Below are 18,015 nucleotides of genomic sequence, written 5' to 3'. Positions count from 1 at the left end.
ATCCTGGCTGAATATTGTAGAGCTATTCTGGAAAACAGCAGTAACTACGTTTAGTTTGACATCATTAAGGTTTACATTTGATATCATCAAAAATTATACAGTTAAATTATATTCAATGACCAGAGGTGGAAAGTAACTAAGTACATTTACTCGAATACTGTACTTAAGTACAATTTTGAGGTACTTGTACTTTACTTGAGTATTTCCATTTGATGGTACTTCATACTTCTACTCCACTACATTTCAGAGGGAAACATTGTACTTTTTACTCCACTACCTTTATTTGATAACTTAAGTTACTTTGCAGATTCAGATTATTAATACAAAATATAATCAACTAATAAATTGTGATGTATTATTATAGATTACTGTAAACTACCCAGCAGTATATAAAGTAGTGGAAATCAGCCCCACCTTTTCCAACTGCAACATTAAAGTGATGCTTACACATTAATGCATCAATAATTATAATTCAATAATATCATATATACTGTATTATTCTGAAATGGGCCATTCTGCATAATGAGTACTTTTACTTTTGTTGCTTTAAGTACATTTTGATGCTAATACTTTTACTTAAGTAACATTTTAAATGCAGGACTTTTACTTGTAACAGAGTATTTTTATACTGAGTACTTCTTCCACCACTGTCAATGACACAAAGTCCACTTCTCTACCTGTGATGCTTTTGTTGGGGTATGAGATGAGATGTGAAGTCATTTTTTCTCAGTTTCACTACAGTTCACGTCTCACAGCTCCTGCCCTCTGGCTCCGCAGTGCAGTGCAGGACTCAAGGCTTACCACACCTTCTGTTCCCTCTCTTGGTCTCGCTGACCTATTTCTTTTTTTTTTTCTCATTATTTATAGCTTTCACTCATTCCTCGCAAACTATCCATTTAGGAGCAGTAACGTTCAGCGCTCTGAAGGAGGATTGGTGTGGGAAGGAAAGAAAAAAAACAAAAAAACAGGAATGATTGGTTTCAGTTTCAGCCAGCTGGATAATATTAACACAGACTCAGAATCTTATTTACTCTCTGGGCAGAAACATTCATCTCAACCAGCCAGCCAGGAGGCCGCAATTACACTATGACTTATGAACGGCTGTGGACTCTCCGTGTGTGTGTGTGTGTGTGTGTGTGTGTGTGAGGCCACAGGTGATGCTAGTTGCCGGTTGTCCAACTGGCAGGAACTTCATCGCCCACACAAACTCGACAGCACAGTGAAATGGGCTTTTTTTTCCCCCTAGTAATCCTCCTCATTTTCATCTAAATAAATGTCCGCTTTGCTGCTTTAATTCAAGCTATATTCAGCTCATGAAAGCTTTTCCACTGTCTGCTCTAAACAGCCGGTGTCTGGTCGCTCTTACCTGGGGAAAAAAAAATCCTTTCCAGTTTGTTTGGAATAAACAGAAGAAGAAGAACTGGGTAGTTATAGCATGAGCAGCGATAGCCGCCATGGCTGAACAGGCGGTGAACTCTACATTCAGAGATACTGGCTGCCTTGTTGGTGTGAAAGTGGGTGTGTTTGTACCGGATGCAGATTTTGCTTTTATAATTGCAGGGTTGCGTGCTAAATAAATACCAATTGAATCGATAAATGCATGCAATTAAATTTCTCTTCACCCACAATTTGACACCTCACACTCCATCCTCCACACCGAAGACGCATCATATAATATTGTGTGACTGGACATGAATAATAATAATTGATTACATTTTATATAGCGCTTTTCTAGGTACTCAAAGCGCTTCACATATCAGGGGGGGGGGGGGTCTCAACTCATCCACCACCGATGTGTAGCACCCACGGGGAAGAGCGCCTCCTACTGGTCCTCCAACACCACTTGGTCTCCCATCCAAGGACTAACCACAGCCAAACCTGCTTAGTTTCCCAGGCAAGCTAGCGATGTGATGCAGGAGCTATGGTGCTGACATAGCAATAATTAATTTCTCCTCCATATCCAGAGGAACAGATGACAGGCGGAACTAGTTTTGTGATGGAACTTGAGTGTAACACGGTTAATAATGCTTCCACTTGCCATTGTACCAGAGGTCTATATATATGTGTATTTTGGCCTAGTGTTCTCTCACTTTAAAATACTTGTGTGGTTGCCTTTAAGGGAATGACGCACCTTACGTTCTTCCCGGTTTAACTTGCCCGTGTAAGCGGTAGGTCATGGTTATAACACTTTTTGTTCATAATTTTATCATTATATCAATGTATACTGTATGTACCCAGAGGAGTTTAGACATGGACAAAGACTTTTGTGCAATTGTAGATTTGCATATTCATTATATCTATTATAACGGGATGTAGGCTATGTGGCTAGCTAAGTTAGCCAACTACCAAGCTGTGTGTGTATGGTAACATGAGTGTTTCTATATTCCTAGTATCATCATTGCTGAAGATACATGTTCCAGAACAGTTCAGTGATCGCACTGTTTGTCTATTATCAGAATAAACCAACTCAACTGGGAATCCTGGTCTGTGGTGCCTTTACACAACACAACGCGAGATCACACCTGTTACACAAGCAGACACCCACTCTTCACCTGATTTAACATCTGTGTTGGCCGCTTGAAAATTTGCATAAAGCAGCCAAGAGGTCGACTACCCCGGCAAATTCTGGTCGCTCGTCTTCCCGCAATCCCCGCAATTTCTAATTTCCCTTCAGTGGACATTCACCGGAAGACAAGGTCACCTGTTTGATTGACAGGTGACCTCTGGGAAGTGCAGAGCAGAAACTCCACAGCGATGAGGCTGAGCAACAAAGATGGAGACAAGATAAATAACACAATGAGGATTTCACTTTACTTTAGTTCTAAATAGCTCTTTCAAACTACTGATGCAAACCTCTGAAATCATCCCGAAATCTGACAAACAAAATAAAAAGACGCTTTGATCTCCAACTGCACTGAAAACAAACCGATTCTATGTTTATCTCCATCTGTATGGCGCTAAGTGCTAAACTATACAACAGTAACAGTGTTTTCATTAATGGGAGTTGCAGAATCAAAACCCTCTCGACTCTGCACTGGATCACTCGCCTTCAGATGGAGCACAAAGCTGCAGTCTGCCAGCAGAGAGACGATTACATTCAGCTTTTTGATAACCTGCACGGAGACTTGAGAAGCAAATTAATAAATGTTCTGTCGCTAGGCGCATTGTTGCTTAAAAAACAGAAAACATCTGCACTCTCACCTCTCAATAATTATGGATTTAGAATACTGTTTGATAATTGAGAGAAGAGAGCACAGTTTCTTTTCTTGACAAACAACAGTTTAACCTAATCTGTTGTCGTGTGAAGATTAAAGGGGCAATAAGTAATCTATGACCTTTATCGACCTCTATTGGTGACCAGTATGTATTGCAGCAACACTGACAGAACTAATCTCCTCCTACGTCATCACGCTGGACATCAACAGTAGCGCGAGATTTCTCCCACTCCCGCAAAATATGTGTAACGTTAACGTAAACATTAACAGCTAATCATTAATTAAACTGAGAGGGAGAGAGAGAAGCCATCGCTAACTGCTAAGCTATCGCTAACTGCTAAGCTAAGTAACTAGCAGATCTGAAAAGCGTGTAAACAACTGTGGGATTAGCGAGAAAGTCGCTAAAAGAAGGAGAGAGCTATGAGTGCTTGAGCAGAACTAGCGTAAGTTTAAATGTAATGTATGTAAATGTAAAAGTAATTTGTAATGTAGCAAAGTTAACCGGGTTGAGAGCAGCAAAAACGCTAGCAGTAGCATGCGTATGAGGCGTTTAGGGAACATCGGTAAATTGTACCGTCTACCGATATTCTCCATGCGAGGCGTTTAGGGGACACTTACGTTATCGTGTGTTACTGGACATGTAACTAACTTTGCAGTCTGAGCCATCTCACATTATGTGCTGTATCACACTGCAGCACTTCATTTTTCTATTAGGATATTTATTTTGTTGAGGAAAAATGACTGAAAAAAGGATTTTACATTTTCACAATGTAGAGGAGTAAGATAGCTAATTAGAGCAGAGATCCAGCAGGAACATCTAGTGAGGAGGTGATATGTCTCCAGGTAATAAAACTGCTTTGGCTTTTTTTTTTGGACAAGAGTTTCTAGCCTTCAGAGCTGAAAGGTGTTGAGACTCCTCCATCGCTGAGCGGGAGAGTCTTGAAACTCTGTGTTGTGTGTTGGGAGTTTCTGAACCAAAACAGAGTATGGATTGGAAAGTGAATTTCGAAAGGCAGAAGTCTCAGCAGCACCCGGTGATGTAATGGTTGAGTCATCGGTATTGATCAAGAAGCCCATCATGCCCCGCAGATATATTACAGTCTGTTTGCGCAATGGAAATTCACCCAGCATGAAGCGATTCTGCACGCTACTTAAAAAAAAGGAGGAAACAAAAAATATATTATATTTTATAACATGATGCTCATAAGTGCAAAGTGCTCATATTCAGTCTGGCTTTTATGTAGTGTTTTTTCTGGTTTTAGTATTTATACTTATTTTATTTATTATCATTATTATTTATTTTATTCTATTTTGTTTTATCAACATTTCACTGTTGATCATTATTATTTATTTTATTATATTTTATTAATATTTTACTGTTTTACTATAATCAATGTATTTTTTTTATTTATTTTTATTGTTATTTCTATTGCTTGTATTATTTTTTATTATTTATCTTTTATTATCTTCACTACCCATCTTTTATTGTTGTCTTATTCAATTAACTTTTGGGGTTTTTGGTTGTTTTGGTGTGCATTAGTCTCTAAATCCATTTTTAACATCCTAAGTTTTGTCAATCGCTTGTAAAGCATTTTGAATTGCATTTGATTTGTTTGAAAGGTGCTATATAAATAAAGTTTGATTGATTGATTGATATGCACAAAGCGTTTCTATCACATCTTCCACACAAACAAGAAAGAACTACACACCACTTACAGGCTCTACTCAAACACCTGGGATCTATTGACCCAGATAACGGCTGATTTTCAAAACACCAAGAACGCCAAGTCCATACTTGTGTCCTTGTGGAGAACGTTCTTCCCAAGTCGTCTTGGGGAGAACGTTCTCCACAACAAATGTTCAAATGATCCAATATTTCAGCAAAAATCAAAGATTAGAGAAAAAGTCCAAAAACTGAAAACAGATTTGTGTATCAGAACTTTGTTTTTTCTTCTTTCCTCTCCCAATAATCATCTCACGACCCCTCAGATTTATCTGGTGACCCTTTGGAGGGGCCCGACCCCTAGGTTGGGAACCACTGGTTTAATCTTGTTAAGCTTAAGCTTGTTATATTATCCATTGTGTCAAATCTCCATCTGTCTAAAGCTGTCAAATAAATGTAGTGGAGTAGAAAGCCCGGCGTGAATAACAAGTGCAGGCCTCTCTTTTCAGAGAGCCAATCATCTAAGTCAGTGGTTCCCAACCCAGTCCTCAAGGACCCCCTGTCCTGCAAGTTTTTATTCCATCTTTACTCTTGCACACCTGATCCCACTGGGGCCTACACACTTCCATGCTGCTCTGTTCAGGTAGATCTGTCTCTACCAATCAGCATTAAGACCTTAACTGGATCAGGTGTGCAAGAGTAGAGCTGGAACCAATACTTGCAGGAAAAGGGGTCCTTGAGGACTGGGTTGGGAAACACTGATCTAAGTGACTACTCAGATTTCTCAGATCTATGCTGTATGCTGCTGTCACTCCAGTTGCTGTGCTTACCTTCGTCCCTCCTCCACCCCATCCCCACCAATGTCCTGGCTCAAGAGGAACTCCCCTCTGGGCAGTCCTAGATTAGACTATACCCAAAAGTATAGCTCCCCTCCCGGATGTACTCCTAACTTCACGAATGGGAGGAGTTCCTCCATGGAGCTTACGCCAAAGTCTCCATGTTTCATGTCATGAATAAAGTTTTTCATTTGAGCGTTCATCCTAGTCTCTCCTGATTGAAAATACTACTAATGCAAAGGTAAGACAATGGAAATACAATCCACATCTAGGTCAAGAAAACATCCTCAAGAATGATCATCCATGAACAGATGACAGTGACAGGGAGAAAACACTGGAGACCTAGTTCTTCATTCAACCCATAGGGCTGCAAGGTTTCCAAACAGTAAACCCATTTACATTTACAACTTTTTCTCCTCTTGTTTACTAGTGTGTGGATTCTCTTCATGCTGGTTCAGTCGATACGTCCCTGGAATCTACGCGCCTACGTTAGAAGAGAGTTGGACTTTTAAATACGCTCGACAGCCTCGTGTATCTCTACTGTTTGTGCAATGGGACAGTAAAACATCTGAATTTTGCCCTTTAAGATCAGTGAATCAAAGAGAGGAGGGATCCTGCATGTGGGGCCATGGTTTGAGTCGGGGGTGGGTTGGTGGGTGGGGGGGGATTACATGGGGGAACACAGCTGCTCCCCCCTGTTTATCTGCAGCCAGCTGATTGCTAAAAGATACAAAACTACAAAGTGCATCTTTAATCGCCTAAGGGGGCACAGCAGCATCGTGTGCCGTCCAAAACTCGGGCTCAGTGAGGCGGGCGGAGGACAGGCTGTCTGCAGGGGAACAACCAGCCTCAGCATCAGACGCTTTAAAACAACTGGATTTCTGACGGTTTTGGTGCTGTCATTCTTTACTTGAAACACACACACACATACATGCACATCTTCTGGCCCCTGTTTTCTGTTGTACGTGCTTTATCATGTTTTATTATTGTTTTTCATCTGTTTTTGTGTCCCTTGTTTTCTATAAACTGACAAACCTGTGGGTAACACTTTACAATAAAGGTACATTAATTAAGGGTTAGTTAATGCTTATTAACTAACCCTTAATTAACAGTTAACTAATGTGTCTGGTAATAATTTAATCATTTACTAATGGTGTTCATGTTAACTAAGGTATTCATTTATACATTATTTAATAGTTTATAAAGATGACTATTAAATAATGCATAAATTAATACCTTAGTTAACATGAACACCATTAGTAAATGATTACCAGACACATTAGTTAACTGTTAATTAATGCATATTAAGCCATAATTAATGTACCCTTATTGTAAAGTGTTACCAACCTGGGTGTTAAAAACGCTCTATATATAAACTTGGCATGACTTGATAAGAGTCAATACCTCAGATTGTTGCTTGACATGTTTTTATTAACATATTTATCACATCTTTAACACCCACTATCAGTACATTTAATGCCATGCTAATCTGTGATGTGCTGTGTGTATTTTCTGCTCCATTCTGAGGCTGGACCGGGTTTCGGCCGACGTTTTTTGTTCAGAAGCAGGTTGTTTGAGTTTGGAGTTCAAGTGAGAGAATATTAATATAAATTCATAAGAGTTGGACACTTGTCCTCTATAGGGACATGCATGTATCGTCTAGCCCAGTGTCGGCCGACACCTGCTCCAGGCGCAACAATAACTTTGTAATTCCCACCTTCACCTCTTCTCGGGTTTAAATCTTTTTATTGTTATTTTTCCTTTTTTTTTTTGTGTCCAGAAAAAGAAAATCTAAAAACATATACACCTAGCCACAGTACATATACATACAAAAGAACACAAACCAAGTAGGGGCACAAAAACAAGAAACACTTAAAAAAACAAACAAAGAATGAATAAATTAATATATATAAAATATTGAGACTTGAAGCTCCCCTCCCCCCTGTGCAACTCCCAAGTGTCTCCTGTCCCAAAACTATTCACTTTCATTCTTCACATCACACATGATTTGCAAAAAAAAAAAAAATACCATTAGACCCTTACAGGCCAAATATCTCCAGAATATCTTCACCTCTTCTTGACCGAAATGATTTCTACTTGTCAGATCCTAATATCCAAATTCTTAATCCTAATATCAAACTCCATTGTAGTTGCTGGAAATATCTGGAGGTGACATCACCTCGTCTACAATTGGCTAGTTATCCACCAAGAAGAAAAATACAGCAATCATCTAAATTGACCCAGGAATGCAAAGTACATCACCAATAACTGCTTTTTTGTAAACAGTGTTAAAGTGTTTTAGGGTGGATTTTTTCCTTTAATGTACATTAGGTGTCCAGAATATCTTCATACCTCTTCTTGAGCGAAATGATTTCTGCTTGTCAGATTCTAATATCTAAATTCAAAATCAGCATAAACCGATGGCAGAGAGACTGAAACAAGGGGAAATTTGCAGCATGGCCACATCACGGTCATATATACAGTATATATATTTATATAGACATAAACTCTACACAAGCACTGTTCTCAGTACATAGTAGTTCTTAGTACATAGACCCTATCGGATCTGAAATTGCTTTTAAACTCAACCAAAACTTAAACTATTTTTTTTTTCCCCTGGGCGAACAAAGGCTCCAACCCTCTCCATCAATACCCTTGATGGTGTCTCTATTCAGTCTGTTGATAATTACAAATACTTGGGAATTTGGTTGGACAAAAGCTTGAATTTTAAATACCACATCGACTATCTCGCAAAGAAATTAAAATTTACACTGGGCTTTCTGTACAGGCTAAAGTCCTGTTGTTCCATGGCATCTAGAAAACGTTTAGTTGCTGGCCTTTTACTGACTCAGATCGATTTTGGTGATACTATTTATAGGTTTGCCTCATCGTCCACCTTGTTGACCCCCTGTATCACTCAGCCTTGAGGTATGTCACTAATTCTAGCTTCAGGACCCATCATTGTACCTTATACAGCATGGTAGGACGGTCATCCCTCACTTTGCATAGGCTACAACAGTTTTCACTTTTGCAAAGCAGTCATAATCTTAGGTCGCACAAATGACTTCAGTTTGAAGCCTTCTAGCAGAACAGAGGTTGGCAGATCAAGCCTGTTCTACTACAGTCCTGTCCTGGAATGATTTGCAGGACAATCTCAAACTTGACTCTTATCTCTTTAAATGATTTTAAACTTAGAATAATGGAAGTGGTCACTGTTAGCTGCAGCTGCTTCATCTAATCAACACATGACTAAATATTGCTGCCTTGTTTTTGTTTATGCACTGTATCATGCAGTGGTGGAAAGTAACTAATTACATTTAGTCAAGTACTGTACTTAAGTACAATTTTGAGGTACTTGTACTTTACTTGAGTATTTCCATTTTATGCTACTTTGTACTTATACTCCACTACATTTTAGAGGGAAATATTGTACTTTTTACTCCATTACATTTATTTCACAGCTATAGTTACTAGTTACTTTTAAGATCAATATTTTATATTTAATTTAATATATTTATTTGATCATCTTTATAAAATAACTATAAAATAGCATTGTTATAGATTAGACTACCCAAAAGTATAGCTAAATTGTTAAGATTAGCTTCACGTTGACAACTTTAAAATGCTGCTTACATGTACATGTATGTCAATAAATCAGTATTAATATTCCAATCATTTATGAAAAATGTAACTCTCTAAATGGGGACAGTTTGCATAATGAGTACGTTTACTTTGAGTACATTTTGCTGCCAATACTTATGTGTGAAAAGGCTTCTCCCCTACCTTTTCACCTGACCCTATTTCCCCAAAATGACTGCATTCTAATGTAATATGTCACCTTACCTGTGCAGAGTCTTACCTGTTCCTTGGGCTGGTTAGAGTAAAAGGGGAGAGCGTGTGTCTGCATCCCTGTATTTAAGGTGTGGCCTGGGCCATACCAAGTCAATGGGGGAGAGACTTTCCCTGGCTAAAGTGTAATGTGGAAGTTAAATTGCCCACATAGAATGGTGACTGTTTATTGTTTTATTTAGATAGTCATCCTATATAATGTTTGAAAATGTATCTTTCATTTACATTTTAAGAACATTTATGATAACCTCCTCTTGTATAGCCTACCCTATGTTTACCTATGATAATAGTTCAGTCCAATCAAGGTGGGGCTGGGGAGGGTATATAAGCTGGTCATTCTGACCTTGGTAGAGAGAGTGTAACAGCTTGCTGTGAGGCTGTGGAAGTGTTTGATTTGAGTTGATATTTGTAGCATCCCGGGGCTGTGTCTTTTTGTTTCCTGATTTCTGGCTTATCATTTTTGGTTAATAAAACCACAACCTCGTTTGCATTATACCTCTGCCTCATGATTCCCTTCTTCAGCATATCGACATCTTTTTTTTGAAGATTTTCCAGTGCCAGTCAGCCACACTAGCATCCCTTTTAAGTAGTGGTACAAGCGGTAACTCTACAATGTACTTTTACTTAAGTAAGATTTTGAATGCAGGACTTTTACTTGTAATGGAGTATCTTTACATTGTTGTATTGCTGCTTTTACTTAAGTAAAATATCTCAGTACAGTACTTCTTCCACCATTGATATTATGTAATGTATTCTTTTCGTACCTATTGTTGCTGTTGTGATTTTGATGTTGTCCTGTTATGTGTCTGATGCTATGTGACCCTGCCTTGGCTAGGTCTCACTTGTAAAAAGAGGTTTTAATCTCAATGTGACTTCCTAGTTAAATAAAGCTTATATAAGAAGGTGAAGTGTTCTACTGACTGCCTGACTGTGGCTGATGCAGACTCGCTCACTGTCCTCTCTGACTTTATTAGCGCAGATGAAGAAGACATCAGAGCGTCTAAACTGGTTGGAGGCGCATTTACCCCTCAAAAGGAAAAACAATAAAGCGCTATCTCTCAGCACCAGTGGACAGCGTCTGGCACATTTTGGTCAATTACAGAGGATGGAGTGGAGCGGCAGCAGCCTTCATATCAACGCTCAGACAGTTCAGTCATGCTCACTCGTGTGTGTGTGTATGGCCTATATATGCACACACACACACACACACGCAGAGAAGAAGAAAGACAGCGGTGTCAAACATACAGACGTGAATTCCTCTGTTCCTCTCCCCTTCTGTACTCGGGTTTTTTCCCAGTCTCTCTACTCAAGTGGAAGGACGTGAGAGTCTTGAGGTTCACGCTGTGTCTCTTCGGGTCTAATAAGCAGAGTGTGACCACATCTGATCCACACGCTTCCCTCAAACCCTAACCCCCCCCCGGTGCAGACAGACAGACCAAGTCAGGCTGCCATCATGCTTCACTGGGACATTTCATCTAGTCACTCGGGTCTAGAGCAGTGGTTCTCGACGTGGGCTCCGGGGACCACCAGGGGTCCTTGAGGGGGTTCCAGGGGGTCCCCCAGCAAATCGATGAATTGTTAAACTTCACCATTATTTCATTTACAAGAACAATTAGAGAATGTAGAAGAATGACTGTTTTGATCACAGTTTCTCTGTTATCTCTCTGCCATACAATACAGATAGTGCATGGAATTCTGGACAAAATCACATCAAACAATAAAAATATTCTCAGATTTGGGTCCAAGAGACAAAATCTCATCAAATGGGGGTCTAAATGTGGACTAAATTAGGGGTCCTTGATAGGAAAAAGGTTGAGAATCACTGGTCTAGAGGTCATGTGGGAACTGTTTGGGGTTTTCTCTCCACACCTCAAAAAAAAAAACAAAAAAAAAAAACTTCTTGTTTTGGCCTCCAGTATATAAGAGTTAATGCTTTTCTGTTTTTTCGGGGCTCATCTACTCACAGCAGTCCCTTAAGAGGATTTAATATGAAGACAGAGCGGCCGTAATCCCCAAGTTAACTGTAAAGAGAAACCGTTTATAGAAAACAATTTCACCCTTAATCTTTCTAAATCTTTTCATTCAGATTAAACCGCGCGCAGAGTGGGATTTGGAGGCCGTGGAGCAGCAGCGTATATCTTTTCGCTTCCGCACCTTTCTGGGGGCCAAAAACACTTCAGCGGAATGGATCGAGTAATAATAATAATGCTTCGATACGTTGTCGCTTCATATTTCACTCACCTTGCCTTAGCTTTAACAGTGTGCAGTGATGTGGTGGTAAATCAAAAGGAAAGGTGAATTATGACTTCCACTCTGTGATCATCATAAGACAAACAGCCACCGATATATAAACAAAACTCAATTATATTTTAAGAAAAAAAGCATTCATTTATGTGTGTTTTTGTCCTTAAAAGACCCTCTCCTCAGATGACTTCACACCACTTTGATGATAATATGATGTATACTAGGAATTTACATGACACAGATTTATGATGTCAACTCTATTTCACAAAAAAAAAGATTGTAAACGATGAGAAAAACAATTCTTCAGTTTCTTGATGTAAAATTAAAGGAAAAATCCCCTCAGATCCTCTTACATTGTTAGTATCATCAGTCTGTGATGTCCAACGCATTCCAGGAGTTATTTAGTGATGAAGGGTTGTGATTTACTTTAATTTACTCAACCTGCCTTGTTTACTTCTACTGCAGTTAGTGATTTCCTACGTTTCCCAGAATGCCTTTCGACAACCACCAGAGAACGGTTGTGAACTTGTTGCATTCAGCTATTAGTTTTGTGTGGAGGTGGAGAGAGAGAGAGAGAGCGATAGCGATAGCGGAGTGAGAGATTTTTAAGTCAAGAAAAAGTGAGAGTCACGCCTGCATCACATCACAAATAGCTGTTTTTTTTTTTTTTAAAAACAGTGTTAAAGTGTTTTGGGTGGATTTTTCCTTTAATGCACACTAGGTGTTGCAGTCAGCCAGAGTCCCACAGTGATCCACTGCTGCGTCAAGCCAGACAGAGAAAGACAGAATAATACCAGAAGTTAGGCGATTTCTCCTTCAAAATAAAAGCATTATTATTATTATTATTATTTTTTTTTTAAGTGACACATTTATGGGTTAAAATTGACTTTTTCAAGATAGTATACATCCTTTCCTGTTTTCCAGGTTTTATGATCTTTATTTAGCCTATGTATTTTGGCAGCCCTGTGTATTTGGCATCTTGCATTGGCATATAGCACGGCCGTATGTCATATCTAGCACAGCCATTGGGACTCATATATAGATTAATCGATCACACGAGTATTTATGATCTGATATGTAAAGAGAGATGATCCGATAAAGGATAAGGAGGAAGATGAACTCGTTGGAGCATTCGCAGCGTTCAGGAATAGGAAGGTGAAGTTGTTCCAGACAGGAGATGGGATTAGCAAAATGATCTTTGAACATATTTTCTATCAGAAATAAAGTTTACTATTATTATTATTGAATTAAACAGCGCCTCCCACTTGCCCCCATTTCTGTGTCCCGCTCTCTATTTATGCTCGGGAAATGATAATTTGCTCAATAAAAAGAAGATTTAGTGCCCGTTCCTCGTTTATTACATTATTTTCTTTCACTCTGATAGGCTATTTTGTATTCGTCAAAAAAGTTGCAGCCTAATCAATTATAGGGTCAGTTCTGCTTTTATTTTGAAATTCATTACCGGAAGTATTGTGTTTTATTCTGGCTGGCTTGACAGTGCGGAGCTCCAGCGGGTCGGTGAGCGCTCACACCCCACACAGTCCGGATCCGCTGCTGGTCGAGCCGCTTCACGGTAACCGGAGGAACCGGGAGCGGTGAGTAGAAACTGAGATTCTGCTGATTCTTTACTGCGGATTAATGCCGGAGATTTATAGCATATCCTCTAATTATATATGAGAGTGTATGAGTTTCTGAATTCCCTCACGAAAAATCAACTGTAATATTCCTACAATATTCCTATAGGGAGTTATAGTTTGTCTGTGATCTAATCATACTTGATGGTATTGTTTAATCTCCTATGATATCGCTATGATGTTGCTATTATAATCCATATTTCATAATATTCTTACTGGAACTTGTAGTTTTGATATGTGATATTTGTATAGGATCCTTGTATAGTATTCTAAAATTTATTCTGGGATTATTATAGTTCTCTTCCATCAGAGTTGCTTTGTAAACAGGTTTATATATAGTAGGCCTAGGCTATTCTCTAATTATAGTTTCTGAATTCCCTTACAAATAACCACTATAATATTCCTATAGGGACATACAGTTTGTCTGTGGCACTCAATAATGAGCTTATAGTGATCTTGTCATACTTTATAGTATTTTTTCATCTGCTATGATGACATTCCTAATATATTCCTGCAGAACCTTTTAGTTTTGCTGTGATATTTGTATAGTAGTTCTAAGATGTATTATAGGATTACTATAGCTCTGTGGGGATGTTTTGATGGCATCCCCAGTGAAACCAGGTGGCTTTGACTTTTCTTCCTCTTAACGTTGTAAAACATCAGTTGGCTTCTTTTTTTCTTTTTTTTTTTCTTTTTTTTTTTTTAATTTAACCCCTCCACCACCCCCTGCTTTGGAGGACATATAGCATTGTTTTTACATTATTTTTGATTTTACAGCAATTCTTTTAACACATTTTGAGATGAGGTACATTTTGACATGATAGATACACACATACATCTGCACATGCACAATCACACATAATCCCATGTACGTATACATATATATCTATATGCACATATACACATATTGTATGGCAATGCAAAAAATACATCACCCTTCACACATATCCAACTATCTACATACATACATAGCATAATGGTCCTCTTAGTCACCAGCCCAACTCCCAGTCAAATGTAGTTAGGAACATAACTCATATCCATCCTTCCCCAGTTCTCAAACTATCCCACCTTTCATGAATAATTAGTCGTTCTAGACTTACTCGGGTCAGACATTCTTCCATCCTGCTGTAATGTTTTACATAGTTTCTGAATCTCTCCAAACACATTTCTCCTACGCCTCTACATTTAATGATAAAGCCTTTAGCCAGGAGTATTATTGTATTATTTATGGAGTTATTCTTCCGCACCTTTAAATCTCCCAGTAGCACAGTTTGTAGTGAAAGATAAATACATGTATTATGATTTGCTAACCATTTGTGTATCTGTGTCCAGAAAACAGTTGGCTTCTTCTCTAGTAGCTTATATGTGTCACATAATAAACCGCTGAAATGCCACCGAGCCTACTTCAAATTTTTTTGGCAACCGAGTGCTGCTGGGGGGAGTTCAAAAACTGAAATGATTTTTCACAGCGCAGAAAGATCAATGGGAACTTGTTTTTTTGTCTTCCCAATAACTCCCGGGCCCGGTCTGGAGGCAGCTAGCGGTCCGCATGTCGGCCGATCCGCATCATGTTTTTTTCTGCATGCCTGGCTGTGATGTGAAGCCGGTCTTGTTCTCTGTGCCCTCGCGGCAGGTTTGGCTCCTGTTGTTGCGTGGATTGGTGCCCAGGCTCCATAAACTCTTCTATCTATTTCATTTCTCGCTCTATTATCAGAACAGAAACGGTTTTGAGTCAGCGCTTTGAATAACTTATGAGAGCGCGGATCAAACGAAGGTTGAGACGGTAGATATGAATCTGGTTAATGCAAACACAACGTTTCCTGCACAATTTACTGTTCAGGACATGAAGACGATACAAAAAAAAAGAGGTGTGTGTGATGGGAGAGGAGATCATACTAATACTCAGGATTAGGGCTGGGCAATAACTCAATATTATAGTTATAGCATATAGTATATCGAATGATCGTGATACACAATTCGGTTGTCTAAATCAGTGGTTCTCAACGTGGGGTCCGAGGACCACCAGGGGTCCTTGAGGGGGTTCCAGGGGGTCCCCAGCAAACTGATGCATTATTTCATTTACAAGAAGTTAACACAATTAGAGAATGTAGAAGAATGACTGTTTTGATCATAGTTTCACTGTTATCTCTCTACCTACAATACAGATAGTGATGGAATTCTGGATAAAATCATATCTGACAATAAAAATATTGTCAGATTTGGGTCCGAGAGACAAAATCTCATCAAATGGGGGTCTGTGGTTCTAATGTGGACTAAATTACGGGTCCTCGATATGAAAAAGGTTGAGAATCACTGGTCTAAATTAATGATAAAAAGCAAATAGTTAAAATCTGTAAAACCATTTTCCTCAGAACCAAGAGCACCAGTCACCCCAGTTCTTCATTTTGCTGGTTTCTCTCATTTCTTTCGTTTCTTTTCATTTCTTTTTTGTGTTTTTTTGGGATGAGACCCATTCTGGTCCGGCTCCTTGCTGAGCTGAAGTGTCTGCACGCTGTCCAGAATGTCTTACAGATTTGAATTAGTATTTCCTTTTTTTTTTTTTTTTTTTTAGACCACAGAGATTGCACCCAGCAAAAGTTTTTTTTTGGAGATGCGTGGTTATTTTTCCCTTCTGACTAATTAAAATCTCTCAGAAAATGAGATCTGAAACAAATCAGGGAATATTAGTTGAAAATCTGGTATAGTCCCACGCAGTTCAACATCAAATTATTTAACATGGGATTTTTCAATGTTGGCAAATATCGTTACATACCCAGATCAAAATAATTTCTTTGGATAATCATGATAGAAATGTTGTCCATATCTCCCAGCCTTAGTTAGGATGCTGTTTGAGTGTAAAGACCAATATCGTCACTGTCAGGCAAAAACCTTGTATCTCCAAAATATCAAATTTTCAAAGCATGGAATCCTTCAAATTGAAATGAAAACGTGAAAATCAACAAAACTGGAGATATGAGATTTTCACCTGACAGCAAAAGAAGAAGAAAACGTGTGTTGCAAAGCAGAAATTGCGGTTGTCGAAAGTCGACTGTGATTTCAGTTTTTTTTTTTTTTTTTTTATATTCAATCACTTGTGCCTCTCTCTTCAGCCAGTCGACTCATCAGTGACTCATGTGAAATGATTTCTTTTTCTACAAAAGAAATTCCAGTAGTGAAAAAACGCTTTGAGCAATGTGTGTCTGTGTGTGTGTGTGGGGGGGGGGGCTTATTCATTGTCTGTTGATGGCGAGATATGAGTGGGTGTGTTTGGCTAAATTTCGGAGTATGGCATCTCTAAATGGCATCTTTGTTCCACTGATGGAAGCTTTTATTACCAAAGGAAAGTTTGCTTGGCCCATTATTCTCTGTGGACAAATGACAGGACGACGCACTTTCTTGTTCCGTCCCTTCTCTTCTCTTCTCTTCTCTGTTTCGCTGTCTCTTCCTCCTTCCCCCCCCCCCCCCTTCTATTTTCTCTTCTTGACTCGCCATCACTTCATCTCACTCTGTGCCTTTACTCTCCGCTCCCAGAGGGGTTGAGTGGGCAGATTTTCTCATCTCCATCTCCATCTCTCTTTCTCTCTCTCTCTCTCTCTCTCAGCAGTGGGGGTGGAGACTGAAGTAGACAGAATCTAAAACGCTGCAAATAGGTTTTTGATGTGCTGGCTGGGGGCTGGACCCAGATTTAGGGGACAGACATTAAAGGAAAGATCCGCCCTCTTCCACTGTCCACAGATCTCATCAATCTGTGATGTTCAACGCATTCGTTATTTTTGTGATGAAGTGTTTTACTTTCTTGGTGAACCCACTTTCCCTCAACCTGCCTCGTCTACTTTGTGATTTCCTACATTTCCCAGAATGCCTTTTGACAGCCCCCAGAGAAGGGGCGTGAACTTGTAGCATTCAGTCAAAGCTGGGCGTATGAATATAGCTAGTTCATGAGCATTGGGGCGTGTCTGATCTCAAAAACATAACTTTTCTTGATGCGGCATTGCGTTCTGGTCTCTCTCCTGCTCCTGTGGGTGGAGAAACTGGTCTCTCTCCTCTTCTCTGATGGATCTCTCCCTGTGTGATTGTTGAACGTCTCTCGGTGCAAAATGGCGGCTCTAGAAAGAAGCCCTCGCTCTTTGATTCTGAGGGACTGACACCAAAAACCTGACGTTTACCTGCTGAGGTTTTACATCCTGAAACATTTTCTGCTTTGAAACACAACTACTCCTACTACTGTTACTACTAACTACTACTACAACTACTGCTATAACAACCTTGTAACACCCTCGCAACCACAAGTAATCACCTAATCACCTTGATTTGATTCATTTAATGCAATGCATTTTGCTTGTTCTTTTATATGAATTTGATCCTTTTCACTTTTTTTTCTTTTTCACTTTGTCTCGATGCTTTTAATGTTTTATGTAAAGCACTTTGAATTGCCTTGTTGCTGAAATGTGCTATATAAATAAACTTGCCTTGCCTTGCCTAGCAACCACCTGTTAACACCCTAGCAACCATCAGTAATCACCTAGCAACCACCAACACCCTAGCAATCACAAGTAATCACCTAGCAACCACCT

Source organism: Centroberyx affinis, unplaced genomic scaffold (genome assembly GCF_046629955.1).
Source record: "Centroberyx affinis isolate AG114_WGS23_722 - 3 ecotype Tasmania unplaced genomic scaffold, CSIRO-AGI_Caff_v1 ptg007686l_1, whole genome shotgun sequence".
NCBI lineage: Eukaryota > Metazoa > Chordata > Actinopteri > Beryciformes > Berycidae > Centroberyx > Centroberyx affinis.
Note: the sequence above shows the minus strand (reverse complement) of the source record.